This window comes from Tamandua tetradactyla, chromosome 4 (genome assembly GCF_023851605.1).
Source record: "Tamandua tetradactyla isolate mTamTet1 chromosome 4, mTamTet1.pri, whole genome shotgun sequence".
NCBI classification, from domain to species: domain Eukaryota; kingdom Metazoa; phylum Chordata; class Mammalia; order Pilosa; family Myrmecophagidae; genus Tamandua; species Tamandua tetradactyla.
The window spans coordinates 149,444,286-149,463,331 of NC_135330.1; the positions used below are offsets into that span (position 1 = coordinate 149,444,286).

General features: G+C 34.1%; 1 long non-coding RNA gene across 1 annotated transcript in view; it reads left to right on the forward strand.

Annotated features, from left to right (window-relative positions):
* Nucleotides 1-16,479, forward strand: part of LOC143679437 (uncharacterized) — a 228,707-nt gene extending 212,228 nt beyond the window's left edge. Inside the window, exon 3 of the long non-coding RNA XR_013173763.1 lies at nucleotides 16,407-16,479. This is a non-coding gene — a long non-coding RNA (uncharacterized LOC143679437). The remainder of the gene's footprint in view (nucleotides 1-16,406) is intronic.
* Nucleotides 16,480-19,046: the final 2,567 nt, after the last annotated feature.

Below are 19,046 nucleotides of genomic sequence, written 5' to 3' on the forward strand. Positions count from 1 at the left end.
TACCTAGAATTTTCCTATCAAAAGATAACATAAGGTATGTCAGGCTGCGTGTAATTTCAAAAGCAAGTTTGCTTTGGCTCCTCATTGTTTAAATGCACAACTTCCATGCTCAGTACGGACATGGCTACTATGTGTTTGCCTATTAACACATATTCCGTTGATCTTTGTGTTTAGCATGTGTTTTTGTATGGGTGTGTAAGCTATTTATCTGTGTTGATAATTTCATTTTATAATATATGTTCATTGAAAATAAAATATATCTTCTTCTATTGCTATGCAAAGTACTTTGCATTGCATGAAATTTATGAAATATAAATGTCATCTACAGTTTGTTAAAAAGTGCATTTTGATTAAGTAACTTCCTATATTCCAAGAGAGATAAATATAATGCTGATTACAAAATGTATTATTAATGAATATACATTCTTAAAATCTTTAGCAATAAATATATATTTGAGAAAATGTTCTTAGTAAAATAATAATTAAATCACCAAGTTTTAAGGTTACAGTATTTTAAACATTTTCTTAAAAGGAAAATAGAGCAAGACTGTAGCAGAAAGAGTCTTCAGTGAATTTAATATGCTATTCTTGAAGTTTCATACTACAATCAAAATGTCCTAAGAGAACAAAGAGAAGATTTGTCACATATACACCTGACAAAAGCACCATGTGTGTGGGCAGCAGGGGATGTGTTATCCCTCCTTAGAGGAAACCATTAGCTCCTAATAACCAGTCATGCTCCACCACCACTCCTGACCTGACAATTTCTACTTAGACAGGATTACAATATAATTGGTGTGCCGTGATCTCTGAAGTGGGTCAGAAAAGTATACTCAGTGAATCAAATAAATGATGAATAATGTACACAAGTCTGAAAATTCATCTTTAATTCTGTATTCCTTCCCAAATACCATCCCGACGATTTACAAAACAAAGCCTATCAGTATTTTTGCAGTGATATAAAATGAAAGAATTAAAAAATGATGAAATTCATATAGGTATGTTAATAATAAAATTCCAGCAACATAGAAATGATCCAAATTTAAATTTAAATCCTCTTCCATTGTCAAATTCCACTGATATATTAAAGTACAAAGATTGAAATTGTTTATGAAAAAAAGCCAGTGCCTCAAAATTCAAAAAGTTTCAGAATTGTGTGAAAATGATGGGGTAGAAAGCTTCAAGAATCAGTCTTTCCACCAGCAAAACTATTAAACAGACAGAAACTATCTGAATTGACTATTTTGAAACTGCAGGGTCTGGTAGATCATTTTACAGCATCCAGAAAAGAGCAGGAGGAAGAAGCTGGTAAATTACCATAAATATTAATAAGTTGCTCTCTCAACCTATGGCAGTTACAATTGCCCATCCTCTATTCTGCAGGCAGGCGGCAATGGAGTCCGGCACATGGTGTAGCTTCCTGGTTTCAAAAAGGGACATAAAAATTCAGTTCCCCAAAATCCAGGAAGGGGGTGCTCTCCAGCCACAGATCACTCCTTTGGGTTAGCTACCTCACAACACCGGCAGCCCAGCTGAAGGCAGCCATTGTTCCCATCTACCCTGGACAAAGGCAATGGAGGAGACTTAAAGCTGGTACAATTCCTCAGAACTGTAGAGGACAGTTGAAGGGACAGGTACCAAGTCAAGAAAGCACAGCTTTTGGAATTTGTGGAAGAAGCTCCTGGCACCCTTCCTAGCCCCTTCCTTACCCCTCCCAAGTACAGTTTGAGCTGGCCCTCACTCCCTTTGTGAGTCCTTAGCCTTATACTGGTGGGGAAAGAGTGACTCGGGAAAGTCCTCTCTTAAATGTCGCCTTTCAGAATTTACACTCTAGATAAAAACGGATTAAGAAAACAAAAGCAATATAAGAAACAACTGAGGCAGAAGGCCTAGGACAAATGCTTACCCTGATTTAAGTCCAGCAATGCAATACCCAGGAGAAGGAGAAAAGTTGTCTCCTGGGAAGTCAAAGGGACAGTCAGACATCTCTAAACAAGAGGCCTCCTAAGGTCTCTACAGGAAAAGCCAGGTTAAGGCACAGACCCAGAAAAGAACAGGGCAGACCCTGCACTTTGCATTCTCCTTGGGCTGACCTTCTTGAAAGGAAACAGCTCAGAGAATAAATCCCAGAGTTAAGACATTAAAATGTTAAAATGTACAGTGTGCAACAAAAGATTTCATGACAACAAAATAGGAAATGATGGGCCCTCTAAATGAACAGGATAAAAATTCAGAAAATATCAGCAAAGAAAAGCAGGTTGTGGACAAATTGGAAAAGACTTTAAAATAAGAACTTCAATATGCTCAAAGAGATGAAGACCACAATAACTGAAATTAAAAATCCTCAGGAGGTTTCAACAGCAGATTGGGGCAAGCAGAAGAAAGAATTAGTGAACCCAAAGATAAGACAAATTAAATGGGTCAATCTGAGGAGCAGAAAGAAAAATGAATTATTAAAAAAAAATGGAAATATATTAAGAGACCCTCTGGACATCATCAAGAGCACCAGTATATGTGGTATAGGAATCCCAGAAGGAGAAGAAAGAAAGAAATGGGCAGAAGCAATATTCAAAGAAATAATGACAGAAAACTTCCCAAGTTTAGCAAAAATTGTGAATATGCACACCTAAATAAAATAAACTTGAAAAATATTATGCACCATCACAAGTTGATCAAACGGAAAAATGTAAAGGATAAGGAAAGAGTACTGAAAGCTGCCAAAGAAAAGCAGAATGTTGTGTATAAGTGAGTGCCAATAGGATTAAGTTCTCATTTCACATCAAAGATCATAGAGGCAAGAAGGCAGTGGTTTGAAATACTTAAAGGTATTGAAAGAAAAGAATCACCCACCAAGAATTTTATATCTGTGACATTTTCTTTCAAAAATAAGGGAGAAATTAAGACATCATCAGATAAACACAAGTTGAGGGAGTTCATCATATTAGACCCATCCTACAAGAAATTCTAAAGGTAATTCTTCAGACTGAAAGGGAAGGACACTAGTCATGGTCACAGAGACATAAAGAAATAAAGACCACTAGTAAAGGAAACTGTTTCAGTAATTTTAAATCCCAGTACTATTGTATTTCATTTTTTGGTATGCAACATCACTTCTTACTTCTTATAGCTACAAAAATGCAAATATATAAAAGTAATGATAAATCTATAGTTTTGGACATAGTATATTCAAGCATATAGTTTTTAACCAGTACAAAAACAAGTGGAGGATGGGGAAATATATAACAGTATAAGTGTATGTTATTTAAGTCAAGTTCATATCAAAATAAATGTTTATATATTTAACATATTAAATTTTAAACCCATGATAATCACAAAGAAAACATATGGGAAATGTATCTAGATATAAATGAGAAGGGGCTTAATACGGTACAATACAAAAAATAAAATACATATGAGAACAGGGGGATTATGGAAGAATTGAGGGACCAAAAATGAAATTTATAAAAAGAAAAAAGTGTAAATAGCAGAATGGCAGAAAAAAGTCCTGAATTGGTGACTTTAAAATGTAAATTTAAATGTAAACTCTCCAGTCAAAAGGAAGAAATTGACCAAATGAATAAGAAACTTGATCCAACAAGATGTTTTTGTAAGCGGTTCACCTCACATTCAAAGACGCAATTATGCTGAAAATGAAAGTATAGAAAAGATATTCCATGCAAATAGTAACCCCAAAAAGAGAACTGGGGACTAATATCAGATAAAATAGATTTTGATAGAAACGATTACAAGGGACAAGGATAGTCATTATATTCTTATAAGGGGATAAATTCAACAAGAAGATGTAACAATTATGAATATATTTGTACCTAGAAGCAGAGCCCCACATATATGAAGTGGATACTGATAGATTTGAAGTGAGAAATTGACAGGTCTACATTAATTGTAGAAGACTATAATACAATGCTTTCAGTAATGGATGTAACATGTAGCAAGAAGATCAATAAGAAAGTACAAGATTTGAACAATACCATAAACCAACTAGACTTTGCACACACAAACACACACACACAAAAACATATGTAAAAGAATATATGTTACTTTGAGTTCATATGGGCCATTTCCAGGACAGATCATATCTTAAGTCACAAATAAATTCAATTCTCATTAAATGAAAAAATATTGAAATCATACAATGTATCTTATCTGACCAAGTGGAATGAAACTAATAATAGAGAGTGAGGAAAGGAAAATTCACACATATGTAGGAAATTAAACAATATACTCTTCAACAATGAATAATTTAAAGAAGAAATTACAAACAAAGTTAGGAAATATCTCAACGTTAGTAGAAATGAAAATACAAGACACCAAAATATACAGGATGCAGCCACAGTAGTGCTGAGATAGAAATTTGTGGTTCTAAATGCTTGCATTAAAAAAGACAAAAAAGACTTCAAATCAAAGATTTAACCTCAAAACTGGAAGAACCAGAAAAAGAAGAGCAAACTAAGCCCAAAGCAAGCAGAATGATGATAATAACAAACATTATAGGGGAGATAAATAAAATAGAGTATCAAAAACTAATAGAAACCATAAAACCTAAAATTATTCTTGTACATAATCAATAAAGCTCACAACACTTGAACTAGACTGATGAATAAGAAAGAAAGAACATTTTTACAAATAGCGAAATCAGAAATGAAAGTGGGGGCATTACTACGGATTTCATTGAATAAAAAAGCAGTATAAGAGGAGACTATGAACAACTGTATGCCAACAAATTATATAACCTAGATAAAATGGAAAATTCTTAGAAATATACAAACTATCTACACTGACTCAAAAAGAAATAGATCTCAACCAAACAATAACTTGTAAAGAGACTAAATCAGAAATCAGTAATTTCCAAGAAAACAAAAAAAGCTGAGGAACAGATAGCTTCACAGGGTAATTTTACCAAATATTCTAAGAAAAATAAATATCAATCCTTCTCAATCTTTTCCAAAAAATTGAAGTGGAAGGAGCACTCATTCTGAGAGACCAAAATTACCCTCATACCAAAGTCTGATAAAGTTACTAAACACGCAAAAAATTACAGAACAACAAATCTTATGAATATAGATGCAAAAATACATGTGCAATACTAGTACATGAATCCAATGGTATGTACATGTCTTGATCAAATGGGATTTATCCCAGGCATTCGAGGATGGTTCAACACGAAGGTATATAAATTAATGTACTGCACCACATTAACAGAATGAAGGAAAAAATAACACCTAAACAGCTCAATGGATGCAGAAAAGACATTTGACAAAATCCAGCAATCTTTTAAACAAAAAAACAATTAGACAACTAGGAATAAAAGGAAACATCCTCAACATGATAAAAAGTATGCATGAAAACCCCACAGTTAACATCATATTTGATGATGAAAGACTGAAAGTTTTCCATCTATGATCAGAAACAAGACAAGGATATCTACTGTCAACAATGTTACTCAACATTGTACTGAAAGTTGTACACAGAGCAATTACAAGAAAAAGCAGCAAAAGCCTCCAAATTTGAGAGGAATAAGTAAAATGCTTCATATTTGCAGATGACATGACCTTCTATATAGAGAATCCACATCAAATCTCCTAGAGGTGATGAATGAATTCAGCAAAGTGGTGGGGTACAAGATCAACAAAACGTGTTCCTATACAATGGTAATGAACAATCAGAAAAAGAAATCAAGAAAAAATTCCATTTACAATATTAACTGAAATAATCAAATATCTAGGAATAAACATAACCAAGGGTATAAAGGATCATACAAAACATTGCTAAAATAAATAGGTGGTAGGACATTTCATGCAGATGGACTGGAAGAAAGTATTGTTAAGGTGTCAAAGGTACCCAAAGAAATTTATATATTCAACCAAATTTCCACAACTTTACTGGAAGAAATGGAATAGCCAATCACCACATTTATGTGGAAGGGTTATCAGCCCTGAATAGCCAAAGTTATCTTGAAAAAGAAGTACAAAATTGGAGGACTCATACTTCCTGATTTTAAAAGTTATTACAGTGCCACAGTAATCAAAATGGCATAGTCCTGGCACAAAGACAGACAAAAAGACCCATATAATCAAACTGAGAGTTTAGAAATCAACCTACATATTTATGGCCAGTTATTTTTGATGAGGGGCAAATAACATTCAATTGTGAAAGAAAAATCTCTCCAACAAATGGTCCTGGGAAAACTGGATCTCCATATGCAAAACAGTGAAGGTAGACCTCTATGCCATACTACATAGAAAAATCAACTCAAAATAAACTGAAGACATAAATATAAGAGCCAGAGCTATTACACTGGTATAAGAAAACACAAGGAAGCATCTTCAGGACCTTATATTAAATATTGTTGTATTAGATGTTACACCCAATGCAGAAAAAAAACAAAAGAAAAAATTAGATAATGTGGGACCACATTGAAATTAAAAACTTTTGTGCATCAAAAAACCTTACCATGAAAGCAAATTGCAGTGTATAGAATGAAATATTTGGAAACCAAAAATCTACTAAGATTTTTCAGAATATATAAAGATATCCTTCAATTCAGCAAAAAAAGATGAACAATCCAACTTAAAAAGGTGCAAACGATTTTAACAATTTCTCCAAAGAAGATATGCAAATGCCAAAAACATGAGAAAAGATCCCAACATCATTCGTCCTTATAGAAATGTAAATTAAAACTACAATGAAATATTATTCCGCACAGTGGAATGACTCTTTTTAAAGAAATGGAAAATTACAAGTGTTGGAAAGGATGTGAAATAGGAACACTTATTCATTGCTAGTGGGGTTGTAAAATGATGTGGCTTCTGTGGAAGGCAGTTTGGTAGAACCTCAAAAAGTTAAGCATAGAATTACCATATGACCTGGCAATCACACTTCTAGGTGTATACCCAAAAGAATTAAAAGCAAGACTGGAGCAGATATTTGCACACTGATGTTCATAGTGGTATTATTCACAATTGCCAAAAGATGGAAGCAATCTGTTTTTTAATTACCTAGGCTGCTTAAGTAAATGTCATGAAATTAGTTGACTAAACAATGGGGATTTATTACCTTATGGTTCTAAGGTTAAAAAAATGCCCAAATCAAGGCACCATCAAGCTGATGCTTTCTCCCAGAAGCCAGTGGTGTTCTAGGGCTGGCTACCAGCAATACTTGGCTTCTCTGTCACATGACAAGGCATATGACGCTGTCTCCTGATTTCTCCCTTTTCTTTTGGGTTCTGTCAATTTCAGCTTCTGGCTGTTTATATTGTGGCTTTCCCTCTCTATATCTGAATTTCATTCTGCTTATAGAGTGTGCTAGTTTGAAACTGTTATTAATCCATTTCTGTAAGTTTAGTTCTATGGTGGGTGGGGCATTTTTTGTATGCTCTATAGTGGAGATCATATTTCATTCTTTTTCCATGTGAGTATCCCATTATTGCAGCAGTATTTGTTGAATTTTTTGAGGGGGGGGAGTTCATGGGGTGGGAATTGAACCTGGGTCTCCCGCATGGCAGACAAGAATTCTACCAACAAACTACCCTTGCATCCCTGGGGTGGAAACTTTTGATTATGTTATTTCAATTGAGATGTGAGCCACCTCATTCAGGGTGGGTCTTAATCCTCCTACTGGGGCCCTTTATAAGAAACTAAAATACATACAGAAGCTAAGAAATAGATTTAAGAGAGGCTCATAGAGAAAAGCCCTGGAAAAGTTAAGAGAGAACCCACAGATGCTTAGAGAGGAAACCACTGGAACCAGAAGCTGAAAGCAACAAAGTCTGAGAGCAAAGAACAAGCAGACACTGGCCTTGTGTCTTCCCATGTGATGGAGATGTCCCAGCAGCCTATCTTCAGAGTCAAGGTATATTCCTGTTGATGCTTTAGTTTGGACATTTTGATGTCCTCAGAACTGTAAATTTGTAAGTTATTAAATCATTGTAAAAGCCAACTCATTCCTGGTATACTGCATCCTGGCGGCTTTAGCAAACTGAAACATAGAGGGCTAGAGGGCTCCCGTAATATGTTTAAGACCCATCCTGTTTGAGGTGGGTAACACATTAACTGAAGTCACTTCATCAAAAGGTACTACTTACAAAGAGTCCATACACAAGAATGAGCTAATTTTAAGAATATATTTTTTCTGGGGTATACACAGCTTGAAACCACCACATAACCCAAATGTCCATCAACAAATGAATGGATAAACAAAATGTTTTTTATACACTCAAAGGAATATTATTAACCTGTAAAAAGGAATGAAATTCTGATGCATGCAACAATATGGGTAAACCTTGAAGATGCCATGTTGAGTGAAATAAACCGGACAGGTAATAACAAATATTGTATGAACTCACTGATATGAAATAACTACCAAAAAGCTCACAGAGACAGAATCCAGAATCTAAGTAGCAGGGGATGGGGAAGGGGAATGGGAAGTTATGGCTTCAAATGAACTGGGTTTCTACATAGAACATGGAAACTTTTTGGTAATGAATGGTGGTGAAGCTAGAAAAATTTTGTGAATGTAATTAGTAGCCATGAATTTTATACTTAAATGTGGTTAAAGGGGGAATTTTAGGCTATATATATGTTACTAAAAAAAAAATTTGAAAAAAAGTACATGTAACTGCACAACATAATAGCGAATTATATGTTAAACTGTAGACTGTAGTTAAAAGAACACGTAAAATGTGCTTTCATCAACTGTAACAAATGAACTACACAATACAAAGTGCTAATAATAGGGTGACATATGAAAACACTGTATTTTATGCATGATTTTTCTGTAAATTCACAACTTCTCTAAGTCCTAAATCAATTATCACACCATTTTCAATTAAATGTCCCAAGAAGTTAATGTCTTCCCTAATGAAGTATACTACTTAACACTCAGAGGGTTATTTATGCTCGAAGGATGCTTGGATTTTAAGGTGCTGTAGTTTGGGATGTCTCTTATTGGAATGGTATAATATCTTTAGTTCCTTCAAAACTAGCATTGATTCAAAGAAAAATATCTCAGGGGCTTCATTTAAAATGTTTATATTCAGGAATAATATACACACATAAAAGCATATAAATCAATAGGTTATAATTCAATGCATTTACATAAAATGAAAACACTCAGGTTTCCATTGTCCAAATGAAGAACAGGACCCCAATGCCATTCATTACCCCTATCCTCACCACAATGTCCTCTAGAAAGCACTTCAGTCATTGCAACTTCCCCTCTCAGAATATAATTACTCTCTTTACCTATATTACCATGGATTATTTTTGGCTGTTTAGGTTGTTGATGGGATATTTTGTGTTTGGCTTCTATCATAAATATTTTGTTTGTAAAAGTCATCTGCGGTTTTCCATGTAGCAGTAATTCGGTCATTTTCATTGCTATATTGAATTGCATGCATGAATATAATACAATTTATCCATTCCACCGTTAAAAGGATACTGTTGTTTTTATTTTAAGGCTATTGGTGAGCACCTTTATGCATTTCTGTAGGGTATATAACTGGCACTGGAATTACTGCTCAACATTATATATTGTTTCACTTTTCATAGACGTTTCCAAACATTTTCCAGCATGGCTGTATAGGGTTACCTTGCCAGCAATATGTGAGAGTTCACTTTGCTCCACAAGTTCATTAACATTTGGCTGGCTGGGCTTTTTAACATTAGTGGTTCTGGTAGATGTGGTTTTATTCTAGGTTTTATTTTCATTCCTCTATTCATGAGTTATATTGCAGCACTAGGTTTTCAGATAATAATTCAGTTCATTAAATTAAAAAGTTAACAGAATGCTTTCTGCAAGTCTGCTAATGTTTTAAGAGATGGTATAGGCAGACTCTCTTTTCCTCAATTTAATCCTTTCCTCAATTGAATCTGCTTGTTAAGGCCCCTGAAATCTCCCAGCATTCCTTGATATCCTTGCTTGCTGAGCATATATACAAAGTATAACTCAAGGTCAAACTGAACAATCAGCTGAAGCTACCTGAATCTTCCAGCAACATTCAGAATCTATGCTTTCTTGAAGCTCTGATAGCTCTGTGCATTTGATTAGGCTGCTTTGACCCATGTGGATAGCATTCTTACTAATTTTTGTGATAGATTATGCTCCTTTGCTAAAGCCTATATGTGCATGCTGCTTTATTGAGAGCTCTTGTCTGTTCTTTAGGCATACAGAACATTCAGCAAGCCACTCAGCCTCTGAGCCATGCTATTTCAATGGAAACAGATACTTTACTGTGGATGAAGCCACTATAAGCTGTATAATAAGCTGCACTAATATGAAAAACACTGAAAAGCCTCACTAAATTTGCACAAACATGCACACCCTCGGTGTATGAGAAGTCTCAGTAACCACATATGTTATCTTCTTTGTATGCTGTATGCAGGGTCACCTTTATCTATATTTCCATGTTAGTATCCCATTATTGAAGCACCTTCTGTTGAATTTTTAAATTTTTTATTGGTTTCTTTGGGAAGTGCATGGGCTGGGAATTGAACCTGGGTCTCTTGCATGGCAACTGAAAATTCTACCACTGAATTACCCCTGCACCCCCTTCTATAGTTTTTTCTTTATGGAGGGATCATATCAGATTAAGTATGTCTTTCAATGTAGAAAATTATTCCACAGATTTTAAATGTAGTATAATCTATCATTCTGACAAAGACCGACCAAATGTCCTGAAGTTCAAATATTTGTACCCATAATGTAGACAACTATTTAAAGCTTGCTTTTATTTATTTACATTGATGTATTGATGGGTTTCTATATTATTTTGTAGTGAGAATTCACTATTTTTCATAATGTGATAGATTTGGATAAAAGTATCTTCTCAATCTTTCACATGTGATATTCAAAATATACAAATGGACACCATCCATGACATTGAAATAGAGTTCTAGAAGATGTCTACAACTCCTGTCGTTGCTGAATTCATAGTTAGATTATGAGGGACATTCAGGAATCCCAGAGGAAAGAACTGAAGTAGTCCAGGTCCAGAGAAGATGGGGATAATAGGAATCTGTGATCCATAGATGTTTCTCAGCCAGCACTGCTATGCAATATTTCACTATTTTATTCAGGGTGTATGAACTGAACATCATCACTGATTCTAACATAATTCAACTCACACATTCCCACAATTTAGAGATTCTCACATTCATCATTCACATTTGGGTAGCAGTTTCTACGTCAGTTTTGCCTCTTTTTGTGAAAGTGTCAGAATTTCTTTTTTGATGGGCTACAGTAGGCTGTAGGGATAATCTCAAAATCTCAAGTTCAGAGTGAGGTAATCATAATTCATGTCTATCGCTGGTTATCAAATTTTCTTCCAAGAAGTAAGAAAAACCAGAAATATTTACTAAATAGAACAAAAAGCAATCTAGGAAATCTTACTCCTTTTTTCAACACTCACAGCAGAGACAAGACAGAATCATCATTTTTTGTCAAACAAGCAGACTTTGCATTGGTCATAGTTAGACATGTTTGGATTGACCTGTGTCCCGCCATCATTCTCGGGGCTGGCTTGTGGACTTAGTGTGGAGAAAGGTTGTTCCAAAATGGGAAAAATCTAAGATAATCTCAAAAACAAAAAAGATAGAAATAGTAAGGAGACAAAACAACAAATATCTATTACATCTGATAAACAGATCTATCAAAATGAAAAATCCAGTATTTTCCTAAATTTGTTAGGCATCTTAGATACCCTGAGCTTAAAGCAAAACATTTAACAAAGGTAAAGGACTTGACTTTTGTCACTGCCTAGGAGTGATGACACATTTCAATAACCACTTCATTACCTATAATGTAAACTCTTTCTTATCAGGGTTTTGTTTGGTTTATTTGCCTGTAGTTTTATTGTTATTTTTTTAGGATTTTGGTTTCAGATGACTTTTTTTTTTAAATTGTCCATCTATTTATCCATGTTTCCATCCATCAACCTATATCTAACATGCAATGCAAACAGCCTCTGCACTACATATTTTAAGTATTAGCTGCTGCCAGATAATCAAATCTAAAAATAACATAGGTTTGATTTTAATTTAACTTCAAAACATTGCATAATATGTTATTTCATTTCTCAGGGGGAAAAATGATTTTTGATTAAAATTACTACTGCCAAATTTCTTTGAGAGCTTATGTTGTATCAGAGAAGCTAGGATTTAAATGATGATTATGATTACTGAATCATTATATAGATATTCCTTTTTGCTTTCTGGTATGTTAGAGTAGACAGAGGGAACTAACTGAAATCTTTGAGCTGTAATTCAGCTGCCTAAATCTCTATAATGATTGCATAGCTTTTGTCTTGTGCCCTTATGATTGTGAAAACCTTATGACTGAATTTTACTTGGATCTATTTTACCCAGTTTTTCAGTATTTTCACTAAAAAATGTTTAATAACAAAGGGCCTTAGGTCAGCCCAGAACTAAATTCACCCCAATTACAAAGTTATCTTGTTAACCAAAACTCTATCTACCAAAATGGGCCCACTGGTCATGCTTACTTAGTAGCTTAGACTTTAACCTATAAGTGACCTGTACCTCATTATATTAAAAATCATGCCCATCATCATCTTAAAGCCACCATTTTCTTACATATCTTCTGTAACTAAGCATATAATCAAACTGCATGTACTCATTAATTAGATCACTTCTAATTATATCATCTGGAGCCATTGTGCTCATTATCCTAAAACCTACCCATCACTTAATATTATAGAACTATCAGAATGACTGCAGTTTGGGAAGACAGATTTTTGGGCCAATAGGTCATCTGATCTCTTGCCTTATGTCTAGCAGTTAACTCTTTCTTTCTTTAAAACTCTGGTGTTTCAGGAATTGGTCATTTGTCTGGTAACAATTGTGTTTGGTAACACTGTAAGAGTGTTGATATTGACTCTATTTCTTTAATCAGGCATAGAAGAATTTTATTTTCTCAAGAAAGTTTGTGTTTGTGAAACATTAATGTTACTGTGGTGAAATGAATGCTGGTATTACAGTTGGAGAGGTGTTTCCTGAAATTCTCAATGATTTTATCATGAGGAGTGTACTGTTTTGAAATTGTTGTATACCCCAGAAAAGCCATGTTCTTTAATCCTCTTTCAAAATTGTTGAGTGGGAACTTTTAGATTAAGTTGTTTCCATGGAGCTGTGACCCACCCAATTGGAGATGGGATCTTTTGATTTGGTGGTTTCTATGGAGATGTGCCTCCTATCATCTACTGGAGTTGTTTAAGAGGGAAACCGTTTTGGAAAAAGCTTTATAACCCACATAGCCAGAGACCTTTGAAGATGTAGAAAGAAAAAAAAAACAAAAACAAAAACAGAGATTTCTTATGAAATGAGAAGCCAAGAGAGAAAACTAGCAAAAGTCACCAGGTGCCTTACCAGCTGAGAGAAGTGTCCAGAAGCCAAAGACCCCAGCAGATGCTAGCCATGTGCCTTCCCAGCTGACAGAGCTGCTCTGGATGACATCAGCCTTTCTTGAGTGAAGGAAACCTCTTACTGGTGCCTTAATTTGGACATTTGCACAGCCTTAAACTTAAACTTGCAACTTCATAAATTCCCTTTTTAAAAGCTGTTCTGTTTTTGGTATATTGCATTTTGGCAGCTTTAATAGATTAATAAAAGGAGACAAGGAAACAAGGAATTATTAGCTTAATCAATGGATTTCAATGTAGAGTAAACTAGACTATTTTTTGAAAAATAAAGGATGTTCAGATGAACATGTATCAACCAGGAAGGGAAAAAGATTGCTTGGTCAGGAAGCTTTGAAAGAAAAATAACCATATTGCTTGGTAGAAATGAATTTAGGCCTTGCAAGCTTTAAGTCTTTTTCCATTTTGGCTGATTAAGAAAATTGGATTTAAAAATTCTTTCTCAGAACCTACAGAAGGAGACTCTATTTGAATTGCCAAAATTGATAGTTTATTCTGCGAACTTTGATAGTTGAGAATGGCTGGAATGCTATATGTGCAGTGTGTGTGTTGTGGGGTTGGAGAGAAGAGAGTTAACTGGAAAAGTAAGCAAAGGCATAAGTAAAAGGCCTTTGTGTGGGCTCTCAAGAACTAGACTTTCTCCTAAGATAATGAAAAGTCATAGAAGTGCTTAAAATAGTAGACTAGGATGATTGAGTTACTGTTTAAGAACAAAATTAAGATGAACACATGCATACACAAATCCTTCCAGAAGTTTAGTTAAATATGGTATATTGAATCCAAGAATTTAATTCTTATGGTAGATTGAAATATTGGCTCTAGGTTTCCTTCCCTTGTACTAGTTCACAGGCATCTTATGCTGTCATGGCCTTGAGTATTGCATCGGACAATGGTATGTTAGCATATTAGGTGAAAGCATTTTGACATGATTTCATGCTAATGCCACATCTGAGAAAGACTATGAGGTTCCTAGAGTAGTCAACCCACCCTTGGGCTAAGAATGGCCCAGACTAGTGACTTGCAGATGCTTGAGTGAGAATTAGATCCTACATATAGTTAAATTGTGTAGTAAGTTTCTATGCAGAAAACGTGACTAACACACTTCTACAGTTTACTGATGTCTTATTAAAACGACAGTAAAGAAAGAAAAATAAAGGCCTAAATCTATAAATGCAAAAAGAATCAGAAAATTATCAACACAATTTTGAAAACTTGTGAGCAGATTAATGAATAACCAGAATTTTGGCAGAAGAGAGGAAACAAAAAGCTAAGAACTTTATAGAGAAGACAGTCATAAAGAAAGATATTTTGCATGTTGGGAGTCTAGAAAGGTTTACCTGATTGAGCTGTAAATTTCTGCTGAAGATGGAGTCAGGAATGAAGCTGAAAAGTAGAAATTTCATTGAAAGTCTTTAAGAAAAGCAACCTGACTTCTGGACCTCCTACACTATCCCAAATAATCAGTCAGATACTCCTTGCCAACCTTGATAAAAAAGGAATAGTTTTAACCAAAAAGACTGGAAATGAGTTGCCATAGGGGTTGAAGAAAAGCAATTGAAAACAAACAAAAATAGTGGAATTACACTGATGAGGAGAAAACTGTTTCTAGTGTCCCATGCAAAGTGAAGGTCAAATAAAGCAAGGAATGAAAGTGCCTTGTGGATTTATGTAAATGTTGGTTCTTTGAGAGCTACAGTTTTTTAGTGAAGTTGAAGTGGACTTCAACTTGAGGTAATATTTTGAGTACATTAAATTGAAGTGCATACAGTGACCAGGTGTAGCCGATTACTCAAGTGTGGCAGTAAAGGGATAGTAGAGATTCTATAATACCTGGAGGGAGCTGGAAAGTAAATGAAGTGTTTCTATTCACTGATTAATTTTCTAAAGGAGAGATATTCAAATACTTTTAAATGTTGATGGGAAAGATAAGGCAGGTGTAGTTTCTGGTACAAGAAAGAAAGAGGAGAGCAATTTCTATCAGTTTTCCCTTTTATGTTTTCAATATTTTTTTGGTTTCTTTATATACCTTTACCTTATCCAATTCCTTTAATTTTGTTCAACAGAAATCTAATTTTCTTGCATTTTACTGAAAACTAAATTGGATGTAAATTTTACTTTGCCTTCCATTAGCTAATGTTCTAAAGGTTCTCTTTTGCCTTATGAGTATTCTATTTTTCTTTCAAGTTGCAGAATATTTTTGCAAGCACACTACAGGTAGGAGAAGTTGTGGATACCACACTGTAAATTTCCATCCGTATATTTTAGTGCTTGCAGAAGACAAACTGCCAAGAATTGCTTCTCTTTGCCTAAAGGTTTTCCCCAACTTCAGTGCATGTGAATCATATTCGCATGCACATAAAGGGCAAGCCAAGAAATTAAAACCCACATTCCATTCTTCAAGCAGAACTGACAAGAGTATTTGTGTGATTGGCCTCTTGGATGGGAATAATGTTGAATTATCTGTTTTAAATTGCTTTCCAAATGGCTCTATTCCCACAGAGTGGTAAGTGAAATATAACACGCCCATTATTGGCTCCTTACCCATCCCTTTCTCCTTTTCTCACTCCTTTATTGATGTTTCTGACACCCCTCAAATAAAACTAGCACCAACATCCTTGCTTTAGTGTCTTTTCTGGGGAGCTGCTCTCTTCTCAGTTCCCTTTCTGAATTTCTATTGGAGAATTTTAAGAAGGTAAATGGATATATGGTAATTTCATTTAACTGTTCAGCAATAGTATGACTTGAGGCGCATGGGTAGAGAAACAGGTTTAGGACACACCATGCAATTTATCTTTGTTCTACTTTCTGGGTGTGAAGTCACTTGCCTCCAGTGATTTTAGCCAATATTCTGATTAACTTTGTTCACCCATTCAGTTGTATTAAAGCCCAGAGTTCTTCCTGATATTGCTGTCCCCACCAAAGCTACAGACAACCCTGTATTTTTTTTTGTCCATAGTCACCATGGGGACTTTCACTCACAGTTCTGAATGGATCCTGATCACAGCAGTAAAAGGGCATGCTATCCACAGGTCCTGAGGCTCACATGACCCCTGCCTTTGTGATCTCCAAAAGAAAACATGAGAAAGCACAAAGTAAGCAAATCTTGATACAGCCAGCAAATATGTTGAATATACCAAATTGGTTGTGGTTCAGTGTGCAAGGCTGAGGGCAAATTGCTAAAGTCTTGGATGGAATGGTATATAATAGACGTATGAGAACCTTGGAAATTTTGGATAGAGCACTGACACCAAAACATTAGTGTTTTAGACATAACAGATTAGTAGCTGAGGCAGTTGATTTGAATTAACGTTGTGAAAAAATTTTTGAGATTTTGAATAGTGTATTTGAGAAAAATGTTTTTTTCCAAAATGTAATTAATGACAATTGGAATGAATATCAAGGGAAAAGTTGGATAAATCAACTAACCAACAATCCATACCTGAGGGGTGAAGACTGAGTGAGTGGAATTAGTCAAATATTTAGCAGATTTGCAAAGTCCCTGTGATGGGGATGGCAAATAGAAAGGTAAAGGGTTTTCTGTGACCTGATGGGAAGTAAACCAGGACTTTTCAATAGGTAAGCCAACTGATTATTTTCCAAAATAATAAGATATGTCTGGAACTTAAGTGGAAAGCAAATATCTTTCTTAATATCCAGTAGTCATTTCAAAATGTGAGCTATGACCTACTGTGGTGTTTAATACAGACTTTACATCAGAAAGTTTTATCCGATTATGCTCATTATCTGATTTTTCTCATCTTTCAACAGAAATGAAACAAACTAGACTATAAAATTATCATGGAGGGTAAGGGAAAACAATGCATTTCACGTGTTTAGTAAGGCGTGTTGTATCTGGAAAGAATTTAATTCATAATGTTAACATTGATGAAGTTGGTGATGATGATAATTGGGTTGTTAACTATGATGCAGACTTTATTTCCTCTTCCATTAAACAAATTTCCCATCCTGAATAGGTAAACAACAGAATATTTCTCTTTCAACCAAACACAAATAGCACTTTTACTTAACTTTCCCTGTGCCTTACTAAACTACATACAATCTAAGCATGTAATTAAATGGAATACAAAAGGTTTTAACCCTTCAGCCTGACAGCTACATATCTCATTCTCAAGAGACGGAGTTTTACCTCTTTTATGTAATCATGCCCCACCTGAACAGAGACAGTTTTAAAAGCACCATGTGCTTGTAGCAGTCAGTTATAATCTTCCAAAAGATAAATTTAGCATTTATATTTAATCTATATATCTGTCTTTAATTATGATTAAATAATTTTTAAAATTAGTCTCTGCACTATATTTTATAATATTTTCATATGTGTTTTAAATATTTTTCTTTAAGTAACTTATCAGTATTGGTTAAATAGCCATTTCTCCATTTTTTATCACTTTGTTGTCATTTGAAAATTTACATAAAAATATTTCATGGGATTTATGGTTTTCAATTCTTTTATAATTAGCAAATTTATGAACATGTAATGGTCCATTATACACTGCTTATTTGTTTGAAATTTGTCCTGACTTTAAAAAGTAGAACCTTCAGTATACGAACATTAGGTATAGGTATTTCAAACAAAACATTAATGAGAATTGGTAATAAACAAAACAAGTCATTCTTTTTTATGTGGAAAGATCAATAAATAAATGTATCTGGTGTTAGTGATATTGTGTTTAATGTAAATAAAAGAATATTGTAATCCATTTCAGCTTATAGAGCAAAAACTTTTTTATTTTAGAAAATTATTGACATTATCAGACACCCTTTCCAAAGATTTCAATTCACTACATCAGTATCCAAAATAATAGCTACTTACAATTATGTGCAGAATTATAGAAAGGACATTTACATTTTAATAAAACTGCATATTTAATAACTATATTTGTGAATATTTTTGAAAATGAGAGAAATTAATATTGCTTTTTAAATATAATATCTTTACTAAATATTCTTCTTTAAAGTACCATCTTACTCTACTCCTCATATTATATTACATATTATTTAATGAAGTGTCCAAATCATATAGGAAAATTTTATCATCATCATCTGTCTAGGAAGATTGGCGATGTGATAAACTAGGACTACATTCAGTACTTTAAATACTTCATCTAATCTATTTAGTTGCATATTTCTTATGTTGATTTGGAGGTAGACTAGCTAATGCATTTTCCACTTATTCTCTAACCGTTGCTGCTGCTTTTTAGACATATAATGTTTAAAATAAGTAAGTTGAGGTTATTTCATTGAATGATCGTATATACCTAGACTATCCAGCAAAGCTTGGTGATTGCTTCTAAATTCATACTTATTGCACTAATGGAAAATTTAAACTGAAGAAAAGCACCTTCAAGTAAGTGCATCTAATTTTAAAGTGCTATTTTCAACAGCTTCTATCTATAAATTTGTGTACAGCTACCCCTCATTAAAATACTCAAGGAATGAAATTTTGAATAAAGGAAGCAATATAATTAAGCTATACTTCAGGTTAATCTTTTTTTCCTGATAATTCTTAATAGCATCTGCATTTATACCAATTCAGGCTGTCCACAATAATAATTGTCTTCCTTGTTAAGAATGTGTA